Source organism: Solanum tuberosum, unplaced genomic scaffold (assembly GCF_000226075.1).
Source record: "Solanum tuberosum cultivar DM 1-3 516 R44 unplaced genomic scaffold, SolTub_3.0 scf00579, whole genome shotgun sequence".
In the NCBI taxonomy this organism is placed as follows: domain Eukaryota; kingdom Viridiplantae; phylum Streptophyta; class Magnoliopsida; order Solanales; family Solanaceae; genus Solanum; species Solanum tuberosum.
The window spans coordinates 266,992-278,299 of NW_006239509.1; the positions used below are offsets into that span (position 1 = coordinate 266,992).

At 36.6% G+C, this 11,308-nt stretch overlaps 1 long non-coding RNA gene across 1 annotated transcript; it reads left to right on the top strand.

Moving 5' to 3' along the window:
• The first annotated feature begins 10,227 nt into the window (after positions 1-10,227).
• LOC102596530 (uncharacterized) lies at positions 10,228-10,928 on the top strand. The gene is made up of 2 exons (XR_368824.2): positions 10,228-10,343; positions 10,473-10,928. It is a non-coding gene; the product is annotated as an uncharacterized lncRNA (long non-coding RNA).
• Positions 10,929-11,308: the final 380 nt, after the last annotated feature.

Sequence of the window (11,308 nt, forward strand, 5' to 3'; positions counted from 1 at the left end):
ACCTTTAGCTCATGTGGTTTTATGTCGGTTATTAGTAGCTCCCACAGTTCAGTCAGACTCTATTGCATTGACCATATTTCAGTACAGTCAGTATTCAGTCTCAGCATGTTATAAATTTGGTCATTGCATCAGTTAGCTCAGTATTCAGTATTTTCAGTATCTATATCATGTTCAGATTATTTCATTGCTTTATTGCTTTGTTCAGTTATATGTTATTTCAGCTTTACTCTATCCTGCATGCTCAGTACCTTTCAAGTACTGACGCATACGTGCGCTACATCTTCTCGTGATGTAGGTTCAGGTTCTCAGCATCCAGATCACGCTTAGATCGATTCCCGATCTTCAGTTCAGCAGCATCAGTGGTGAGTCCTCATTCTTCGAGGACTAGTGACATGTTTATCTTTATCGCTTTTAGTCTTTAGTTTCAGTTTTGCTAGATCTAGTTGGGGCATGTCCCAACATTTCTAGTCAGTTTAGAGGCTTATTTCAGACATAGTTAGATTCAGCTTAGAATTGAGTTAATAGCTTCATTGTATTAAACTCATCAGTTATCATTTATCTCAGTTATAGTATATGGGTATTCCCCATCTCTTCATTTTCATTTCTGATTTAGCTTCCGCACAGTTTCTATTACTCAGATTATATTTAGTATGCTCATGATCATGCCAGCAGGGTTAGCTTGGGATCACTTGTGGTCCTAGGTCCCGTGTCTGCGTCTCGGGGGTAGCTCGGGGCGTGACAAGATGATAAGCGGCTTTTTCCTCAACCCCAACGTCCCTTATCCATTTTAGATTATGTTTGTTATGAACTGAAGGTTATATGGTAAATAAAAGAAGACGAGGGAGTAAACAGTAATAACAAGATTTAAAATAAAGGGCCAGGATCTATTATAGTTTAATGAGGCTCAATGACTGAGATGAGTTTGATGGTTATAAATAACAGAATTGGCAGATGACAGAGGCATCGAGAATTTCGGTAACAATTTCCTTCTCTCCTTCACTCTTCTCTTCTCTTCTATCTTCATCCTTATTCTTCTTCTAAATTCTCTTCATCTTCCCTTTTATCTGCAGGTTTGAACTATCAATGGAGAACCAACTATTCGTTTCTATGTTTTTCAATTTCATTTAGTTGTAATCGTATTTTCCATTCTTATAAATCAGAAAACTGTCCCACAAAACTCTTGTTATTACTATTCTGCTTCCTTTTCCTAACTGTTTCAAGTATTCTAGTCATAAAAATTGGTATAAAAACCTCGAATCTGCGACCTGTTTTGTTTCCATGGCAGAAGGAACACAAATAGAAAACCATGGATGAAAAGTTACAGCAACATGATCAATTACTCTATGATATAGTTGAACAACAAAGGGGTATGTGTGCAACTTAAACTGGCATTCAAGGTACCGTTGAGTTGATTCTGGATATGTTCAAAAATCTGGAAAGAAGACCACCACGAGGTCAGGAGGGTGCTTTTCCGGGAGGTGATGGGCTCTTACCAGTACCTGGTTTTGATGGTAGGGTTGCTAGACCACCAGTGGTTTCCCCTCCCCCCCCCTAAATAGGAATTGCCATCTTTTGAAGGTCAGGATCCCTAAGTTTGGATTCGAAAGTGTGAGAGGTATTTTCACCTTCATAGAGTGTAGGATAACATAAAGGTGGAGGGTACTGCACTATGCCTAAATGGTGATACTGAAACCTGGTACAACTCGTTGGTGTTGAGTAGAGGTGCGCTAAATTGGGCGGAGCTTAAGGAGGAATTATGTGTGCGGTTTGGGGATGAATAGATGGAAGATGTAGTAGAAGAATTTAACAAACTCGAACAAACTGGAAGTGTTGGAGAATTCTTGGTTAAGTTTGAAGATCTAAATGCTTAGATGATAATTCGAAATCTTGCTCTCAATGAGGCTCACTTCTTGTCCCGATTCATGAGAGCTCTCAAGGAAGAAATTAGGTTAGCAGTCAAGATGTTTAAGCCTACCACCTTGAGTTATTCCATTCAACATGCTAGGATGTAGGAGAAAGCCATTGAGGCTACTCAAATGAAAGGTCAGACTATAGTTCATCATGGTGTGACCACTGGCTCTTCTGCCAGCGATGGGTCCAGAAGGTTGGAGGGTTAATCACTTCAACGCCTAGCCCACTACGGTTGACTCCGGAAGTTTACGAACACAGAAAGGCCAATCACCTGTATTTTAGGTGTGGTGAAAAGTATTGGGTAGGTCACCGGTTTAAGCTGAAACAACTACATTGTATTGTTGGCACCAAGAAAGAGTTGCCTCACGACCCATAAGATTTTATAGCTATTGACGCAGAGGTACCTGCGCACTCAGAGAGCTTAGCACAAACAGTAGAAATTGAGATAGCCGAAGGAGTGGATATCCAAGAAGCTGTGTGTTTGAGTGCATTATCAGGAAGTCGTAATGAGGTTAACACTATCCTAGTCAGTGGGGTTGTTAAGAAGAGATCATTATCAGTGCTTGTTGATTTTGGCAGCACTCACAACTTTATTAATGAAGTGACTGTACATGAAACTGGCTACCAAGCTGTTTACTCCACTCCCATTAGAGTCACTGTAGCTGATGGCAATTACATGTATTGCAATACCAGTTGCCTATTTTTACTTGGAAAGTGGGGGGGGGGGGGTAAGACCTTTAAAGAAGATCTCAGGATCCTTAAGCTAGGGGAGTGTAATATTATACTAGGAAGTGATTGGATGAAAAAGTTCAATCCTTCTAAATTTGATCATGAGAAGAGGTGTGTCACCATTGGAAGGAAGGGTAACAAGGTTGTCTTGCATGTTATTCCAGAGAATGGTCAACTCAGCCTAATCAGCGGTAGTACCATGGGCAAACTACCGAAAAAAGGGCAAACGATAATGGCTCACTTATTTTTAATAGAGGCTGGTACTGGTTGTGAGCAGGAGCCAGTTGACATTGCTATTCTAGAATTGATATCTGGTTATAAGAAGGTGTTTGCAGAGCCCAAATCCTTACCCCCACCAAGAGAATTAGACCACAGGATTCCATCAAACCAGGGACATCACCTGTAAGTCTAAGGTCCTATAGATACAATTTTTACCAAAAGAAATAACTCGAGAAACAAGTCACTGAAATGCTCACAAATGGAATCATTCAGCATAGTCAGTCCCCATTCTCTTCCCCTGCCTTGTTAGTGAAAAAGAAGGATGGTACATAGAGGTTTTGTGTGGATTACAGGGTCCTTAATGAGATAACAATCAAAGATAAATATCTTATTCCCATCATAGATGATTTACTTGATGACTTGCAAGGGTCTGTGATTTTTTCCAAAGTGGATATGAGAGTTGGATACCACCAAATCAGAATGAAGATCGAAGATGTTTACAAGACTGCATTTAGAACTCACATGGGGCACTATGAATTCAAGGTTATGCCCTTTGGCTTAACTAATGCACCAATTACATTTCAAGCTTTAATGAATCAAGTATTCCAATCCTTGCTTCGAAAGTTTGTTTTGGTTTTTTTCGATGATATATTAGTTTATAGCAAGACTTTTGATGAACATCTGCTGCATTTAAAAAATGTTTGATATCCTGAGGGAGCATTCCTTGTTTGCCAAAAGGTCCAAGTGTTCCTTTAGACAATCAAAGATAGAATATCTAGGTCATGTAATTTCTGCTCATTGGGTGTTCATTGATCCTAGCGAAATTCAAGCTATGATTGACTGGCCAAAGCCTACCACAACCAAGGCCTTGAGAGGTTCCTTGGCTCAACTGGATATTATATGTATTGAATTATGGTGGTATACGTAGACCTCTTAATGAGTTACTAAAAAAGGATTCTTTCAGATGGAATGAGGAGTCTGACCTAGCTTTGGAGACATTGAAGTTAGCTATAATCAACACTCATGTACTAGCTTTACTAGATTACACTAAAGAGTTTGTTGTCGAAACAGATGCTAGTCAGTATGGGATTGGTGCAGTGTTGATGCAAGGAGATCGACCTATTACTTATTTTAGTAAGGTATTAGCTCCTAGGCATAGAGGTAGATCTATCTATGAGAATGAGTATATGGCCCTTTTAAGTGCCATTGATAAATGGAGACACTACCTTCAGTATAAACACTTTACTGTTCTGATGACAGACCATCATAGCTTAAAGTACCTTTTAGAATAAAAAGTTACCACAACTATACAATAGAAGGGACTCACAAAGATGTTGGGTTTGGACTATGCAGTACAATACAAAAAAAGGACGAAGAATAGAGTGGTTGATGCATTGTCTAGGCAGTTTGAGAATGGTGATACACCGGGTTCCAACCAGCCAATTGAGAGACAATTGTTAGCTCTCAGTGTTGTAGAGCCTAAATGGATGTTAGAGATCAGTAGTAGCTACGAAGGGGATGCACATGTTGAGGCTATGATTGCTGAAGTTACCACTGATCAAATGAGACCACACCTTTATCAGTACTCATCTGGAGTCTTAAAAAAGAAGGGAAAACTTTTCATTGGAGGTACTGGGGAATTAAGACATCAGCTGATATCCATCTTTCATGACTCCCCAGTTGGGGGACATCCAGGCCAACTTGGCACCTTTAGAAAGTTAGCTCATGTCTTCTATTGGCCAGGTATGAGACAAATGGTTAATACGTATGTAGCTGCTTGTGAAGTTTGTCAAAGGAACAAAGGGGAACATGTTCATTACCCTGGACTACTGCAACCACTTCCCATCCCTGATCAAGCCTAGAGGCACATTAGCATGGATTTCATTGGCGGTCTGCCCAAGTCCTAGGTCTAGGAGACCATTTTGGTAGTTGTGGACAAGAGAACTAAGTTTGATCACTTTATGACTCTAGCTTATCCTTTTACAGTGACAAGTCATTGTGGCTCACAAGTTCCTTAAACATGTGCACACACTACATGGTTTAGCTGAGTCTATTGTGACTGAGAGGGACAAGTTGTTCCTTAGTAATTTTTGGCAAGCATTATTCAGTTGCATTACAGTACTTCATATCATCCTCAGAGTGATGGCCAAACATTGAAAGTTATTCAGTGCGAGAACTACCTCAGATGCATGACATCCAGCAGGCCAAATCATCGGAAGCAGTGGTTACAACTAGCAGAGTGGTGGTACAACACCAATTTTCATACTGGACTGCAGTGTACTCTATTTGAGGCTCTCTATGGTTACTGCCCTTCTCATTTGCCACTTGGGCCTACTATAGAGACCACAATTCCAGCTGCTGAAGATGCTATTATGAGGAGACAACAAATGCAACAATTGCTTTAAGACAACCTCATCAAAGCTCAAGAGAGGATGAAACTCTATTCTGATCTACATAGGACTGAGAGAGTGTTTCAGGAAGGGGATTTGGTGTTTCTGAAGTTGCAACCCTACAGACAGACGTCATTGGCTCTATGGAAGAACTTGAAGTTAAGCTGTAAGTGTTATGGTCCTTTTAAGGTTCTGTAGAGAATTGGAAATGTTGCTTACAAACTAGAATTGCCACTATTTCCAAGATTCATCCTGTATTCCATGTGTCCTTACTTAAGAAGGCAGTGGGAAATAGAATATTGGTTCAGACTTGTTTTCCCTGTTCTGGTGATGATGGTCAATTCCTAGTTACTCCAGTTAACATTTTGTAGAGACATATGGTGCGCAATGGAAATGTTGTTGCTGTCAAGATCCTGGTTCAATGGTCCAACCTTCCACCAGAAGATGCAACATGGGAGGATTACAACTATATTAAGGCTCAATTTCCTGATTTTAATCCTTGAGGACAAGGATGTTTTCAAGGCCAAGGGTATGTTATGAACTGAAGGTTATAGGGTAAATAAAAGAAGTCGAGGGAGTGAATAGTAATAACAAGATTTAAAATAAAGGGCCAGGATCTATTATAGTTTAATGAGGCTCAATGGCTGAGATGAGTTTGATGGTTATAAATAACAGAATTGGCAGATGACAGAGGCATCGAGAAATCCGGTAACAATTTCCTTCTCTCCTTCACTCTTCTCTTCTCTTCTATCTTCATCCTTATTCTTCTTCTAAATTCTCTTCATCTTCCCTTTTATCTGCAGGTTTGAACTATCAATGGAGAACCAACTATTCGTTTCTATGTTTTTCAATTTCATTTAGTTGTAATCGTATTTTCCATTCTTATAAATCAGAAAACTGTCCCACAAAACTCTTGTTATTACTATTCTGCTTCCTTTTCCTAACTGTTTCAAGTATTCTAGTCATAACAATGTCAGAGCCGCACCAAGTCACCTCTCCACTGATGGCTTTGGAAATGGAAGAAAGCTCGAAAAAACCATAAGGTTCAAGCTTTGTTCGATGGATTCCGCCATTAAATGCCTCCAAAACGTCTCCATCTCTTCAAATCAATCTAGTAGCAGGTAACCCATCCCTTTGTCAGCTTTTTTTTTTTTTTTTTGAAATTTTGAAATCTCAAAATCTTGGAGAAGATTTCCCTCCTCTCCCTGAAAGGGATCAACCTTCTCGGCTATAAATATTGGCACTAGTTGCCATTGATAGGGGGATATATTGAGGGGTTAGAGACAGTGAAAAAAAATAGAAAACGAACTGCTATTTACATTGGGGCGTTAGTGTTCAAACAAAAATTCCGAGATCACCTGTTTGAAATCCAAGTTTCCGTCGGAATCTTTCGAGGTTGGTGGTGGAAGCTTCATAGTTAAGCTCGTAATTCCAGTTCGCTGACCCCGGAAAGGTAACTTCATTTTGACCTTAACTTGTTTTAGCTGGCATTTTGTTTGTAATCAGAAGTTTACTGTTGACTCTTGTTCTTCCTCGCTCGAATGCTTCTTTTCTTCTTTGGTTTACTGTTGACGCTTAGGGATTGGTCGTTTTGGTTCGAGTTGATATATTTTAGTTGTTGAGGCATAGAACATGTCTTTGGGTGTGATTTATGCCTAGAATGCCTTTGATTAAGAGTTTGTTTTTTCCTTTTGATTATAATGTCCAAAGTTTGTTTCCTTCATGTTCTTTGTCCTCGTTCAGTTGATATTTGTTAGGATGGCTGGAATGATGTCTTTTGTTGTTTGTTCGATTCCTATGTCTACTCGTACTCTGCATTTCGAGTGTAATGGTTAGTAGTTTTAAGTCTTCTTTGCGGGTTATTGAAAGTTTTAACTTGATTGAGATTGTTGTTCATCCTTTGAGCATCTTTAAAGCTTTCGAATGGATTAATGGGTCTGCTAGTCTTAGTTCTATGAATGTTGCTTTGGTATGTCCTGTTTCTGTTCTTTACTTCCTTGAGTTTTCGAAAATGTAGCTGGTTCTTCCTTGTAGCCTCTTTTCGGTTTTCAGCATATCGATATTTGTTATTGTTGTTTTTCTTTTACAAAATAGAGGCAGAATCTTAACTAACTAATATGAAGGATGCGTATTTAGGCTTAGCTAATGTGTGAAATCTCTTAATCTCCGTGGCGGATGGAGTTTTGTTCTGCTTACCTTGTCTTGACATAAATAGTCTAGGTGTGAGTGTGTTAAATGGTGCAGCATTTCAAGCTTTTTAAAAAGACTCTTTGCTCACTGTTTGGTTCAATTATCTCATCATGAAATATCGATATTCTCTTCTATGTTGATGCCTCCTATAGTTGTTTGTACGTTAAGTAGTTTACTGGAAATTGTTTGCCCAACACTTTGAATGAAATGTTCCTTTGTTCATGCTAACTTTTTTCCTCGGTTTGTATCAAATATATGGTTAAATTATAGCATTAAGTGTCAATTAAGGTTTCTTGGATCAGATTTGCATAATGGTCTTTAGATTCTCTTTATATATTTTTGTCTTAATAAAACTAGCTTTCACGTTGTGCAAGAAACTTCCTTTTGGTGATTTCTGTTAGGCTTACTATTATTCTTAAATCTGAGATGAAGCATGGCTGCTTAAATTTTTTTAGTGGTCAATGATTTAAGTTCTATATTGTTGTGATATTATATGTTGTCGATTTACTGAAGTATATGGTTTGTTAACTCCCTTTTTCCTTCATACCATACATGTGACATCGAGTCTACCGGACTCCAATTTTGCCTCCTTGCATCTCTCTTATTTTCTGGGATGAACCCAACAACTCTCCAAGTCAGCCCCCATGCCAAATGTCACGAAAGGGAAGTACAAATACAGGTCGCGAAAGCTAAAACACAGGTTCAAGGAGCTGATATACAGCTATATATGAGGGTGGAAATGGGCCCATAGCCCAGAAATACATCAACAACAGCTCACTTTTGGACAACCATGAATTTAGGCCAAAAGGGCTCAAATTCAACTCTCTTTTTGACTCTTACGTTATTCAATTATGATTATTCATTTGTTATTTTTATGTAACTCTAACTTTAGAATTTTTAATTAACTTAATTGAAATTTCCAAAAGATGAACCATTTTCTTTGTGTTGATTAATTTTAATGAATTTCATTTTATTGATGCCTCATACAAACATAAAATTCTTTGTGTTGATTAATTTTAATGAATTTCATTTTATTAATTTTGTGTTCTTTATTTACTTGATCAAATATTTTTAGTTAAAAATTTCACTTGCCTACAACTATTTAAGATAGTTTCTTGATTTAATTGACCAAATTGGTTTAAGTTATAATCCTTAAAATGATCCAAATAAATTCTTACATAATTTTTATTTTAAAAAAAAAGTCTAAATTTTTATCTCGTCTTTAAAGTGTTAATCTCAAAGTTTTTTTTTTTTTTTTTTTGAAATGCTAGTCTTAATCTATTTTTTTTTTAGAAGTTTTGATCACTTTCAATTTATTTCAAATTATTAAATTAGTTTCATTTTCCTTAAAAACCACAAATATTCTTGTGTGCACTTAATTATCTTTTCTCATAAAATAGTCATATATTTTTAGTCAAGTCATTGGATAAACGTGTGTTAGCAGCTACTTTAAATACTAATACTTTCTTAAAGTAGAAATAAGGACCTCTTACCCATTTTCTTTAAATTTTTAAAGGATTATCTGTTAAGGCCTTTTTAAATTAAGTTTTCTTAATTTCCTTAAAACTTAAGTGGCGACTCTTTTTTAAGTATTTTTCTCAAATTGTTTTATACTTGGAACATTTCAAAAAGTGTTTTTGCTAAAGATAGTAAAACTACGACATAACAAACAGGCACTTCGTTGAGATAACTCTGCTCTCCAATTAGCTTTTGGTGAGCCTCCTTGCATTCTGAAGGACTCCACTTTTCATTTCAGTTTAGTCATTTTAGGGTGTCGTGGGTCTTGTCCAGACATCCATGTTGAACTATAGAGTCTTCATAGATAGAAAGAGTTGAGGAGTCTCTCAATACTTTCTTTAATTTTGAGATGTTTTGCAAACTATTATTATTGCATTGAGTATTTTTCAGACGGTATGAATTGAGCATTTTACAATTTTATGATTTACTTATGTTTAAGGCCTTTAAATGCTTGAGTCAGTCTTCTGCTAAGTAGTTAGCCAGATCAAGGGTTTGCTGGGAAATCAACAATGGTTCTCGAGTGCCGGCCACATCCGGGGTGTAAGCTTGAGGCATGACTAACCATCCACTCGTATATCACTTGTATTCATTTGCATGCAAAAAAGTATCAAAAAGATGAAGCAAAAAGGCTAAAAAGGAGAAAATCATATAATTGCACAAAACAAAATATAAGAAAAAGGTCTAGAGAGAGAGACAAAATATTCAATGGATATAAATACGCAAAATAAAATACAAGAAAAATAGGCTATAGAGAGAAAAAGAGAGGAAAAGAGAGAGAAAATATATAAATGTTATAACATACAAAATAAAATACAAGGAAAGAAGACTCATAGACCTTTAATTTAATAGTTTATGAGACACCTAAAACGGCTACTTTATTATCCAAAAAAAAAAACGTCTCTTCGGATATAGATTCTTCCATACCGAATGCCATGCCCCGAGCCTACGCCCTGGACTCGTTGTTGACACCCAATTTTGGGCCTCCACAATAGATTAATCACCAAACTTCTTTTATTTCAAACGATTTGAAATAATTAGCTTTATAAAATTCAAAATATTTTCCAAATTATATTTTAGTAATTTTTTGTCATTTTAAATAATTTTTAAATAATATATACGTTTTTATATAATTATGTATACAATTCATGAATATTCAACAATCGTAATAAAAAGATTTTAATTTAATTAAAATATTTTGTTAATTAGTTTAGTTAATCAATTTTTTATTTTTTTTTACATCAATCTTAATTAAAGTAAAAACACCAAGAGAAACAAAAGTTAAGTATGTTTCCAAATTGAAATTGGAAAATTCAGAGCTACTTCTTCATTTTGCTAGCAAGCTTTTCAAGCTTCAATGCATCGATCCATTTCCTCCATTTAGCTAAGGTATAATTTTTGTATTCTCCTTCCAGCTTCTTGATAATTTCCCTGTTTTCCTGTTCATCTTCCCATTTTCTCCTTCTTCTTGTTTTGTTCCTCAAAGATCTCTTGTATGTGTGTTTTCTTGGTGCCCAGATCTGGTGGTGGCTTTTGTTGAAAGCGGTGGTCTCTATTCTAATTTGGTCCTGTCATGTGTTTGCGCTTAAGGTCGGTATTCTCTTTTTTCTCCTATTTATCTCATAGATTTGTGTCCACATTTTGCTCATATGCTTGTTATTCTTGAATTTGTTGCACCTAATCGAGTTGTATCATTCTTGAACGGTCACTTTTTTCTGACTTCTATTTGGGAGCTACTGGTATTCTTCATACTTTAACGGTTTTCCATTGAATTTTGAGCATTGGGTTGAGCTTCCGAAGATGCTGATACCACCACTGTCCAAATTTCAACGTATCCAGAATAGTTTCAAGATGTGCATACCTTTCTTGTTTTCCCAATTTTGTCGTCTGGAAATCTTCCGCTGCAACATATTTATGCCTCATTTGTATAATTTTTTCTTGATGTTTATTCACAGTTGGTTGAGTTTTTGCATAGATAGACAGATGATCTTTGTAAACAAATTCTTCATATTTCTCCTCTTTTTGGACTTGAATTTGAAGAACTTTTTTTTCCCTTTGTTATTCATCTTCATCGATTTCTTAGTTATCACTTTGGAAAACATTGGTGTCTGATACTTTTGATGTTTTACATCTATTTTGGACAGTGGATTGAGCATCCAAGGATGCTGATACCACCACTTTCCAACTTTCAATGTATCAAGCAAAGTTTCAATTTGTGTGAGTCTCCTTTGATGCCTCTCCTTTTATATCTGAGAACCTTCATTTGGCTCAATATGCTGCTTTGGCTCAATTTGTTGCTTTTGCTGATTGTTTAGCACTCCTTGATTTATTTATGTTATTTTCTCCTTGTGTCT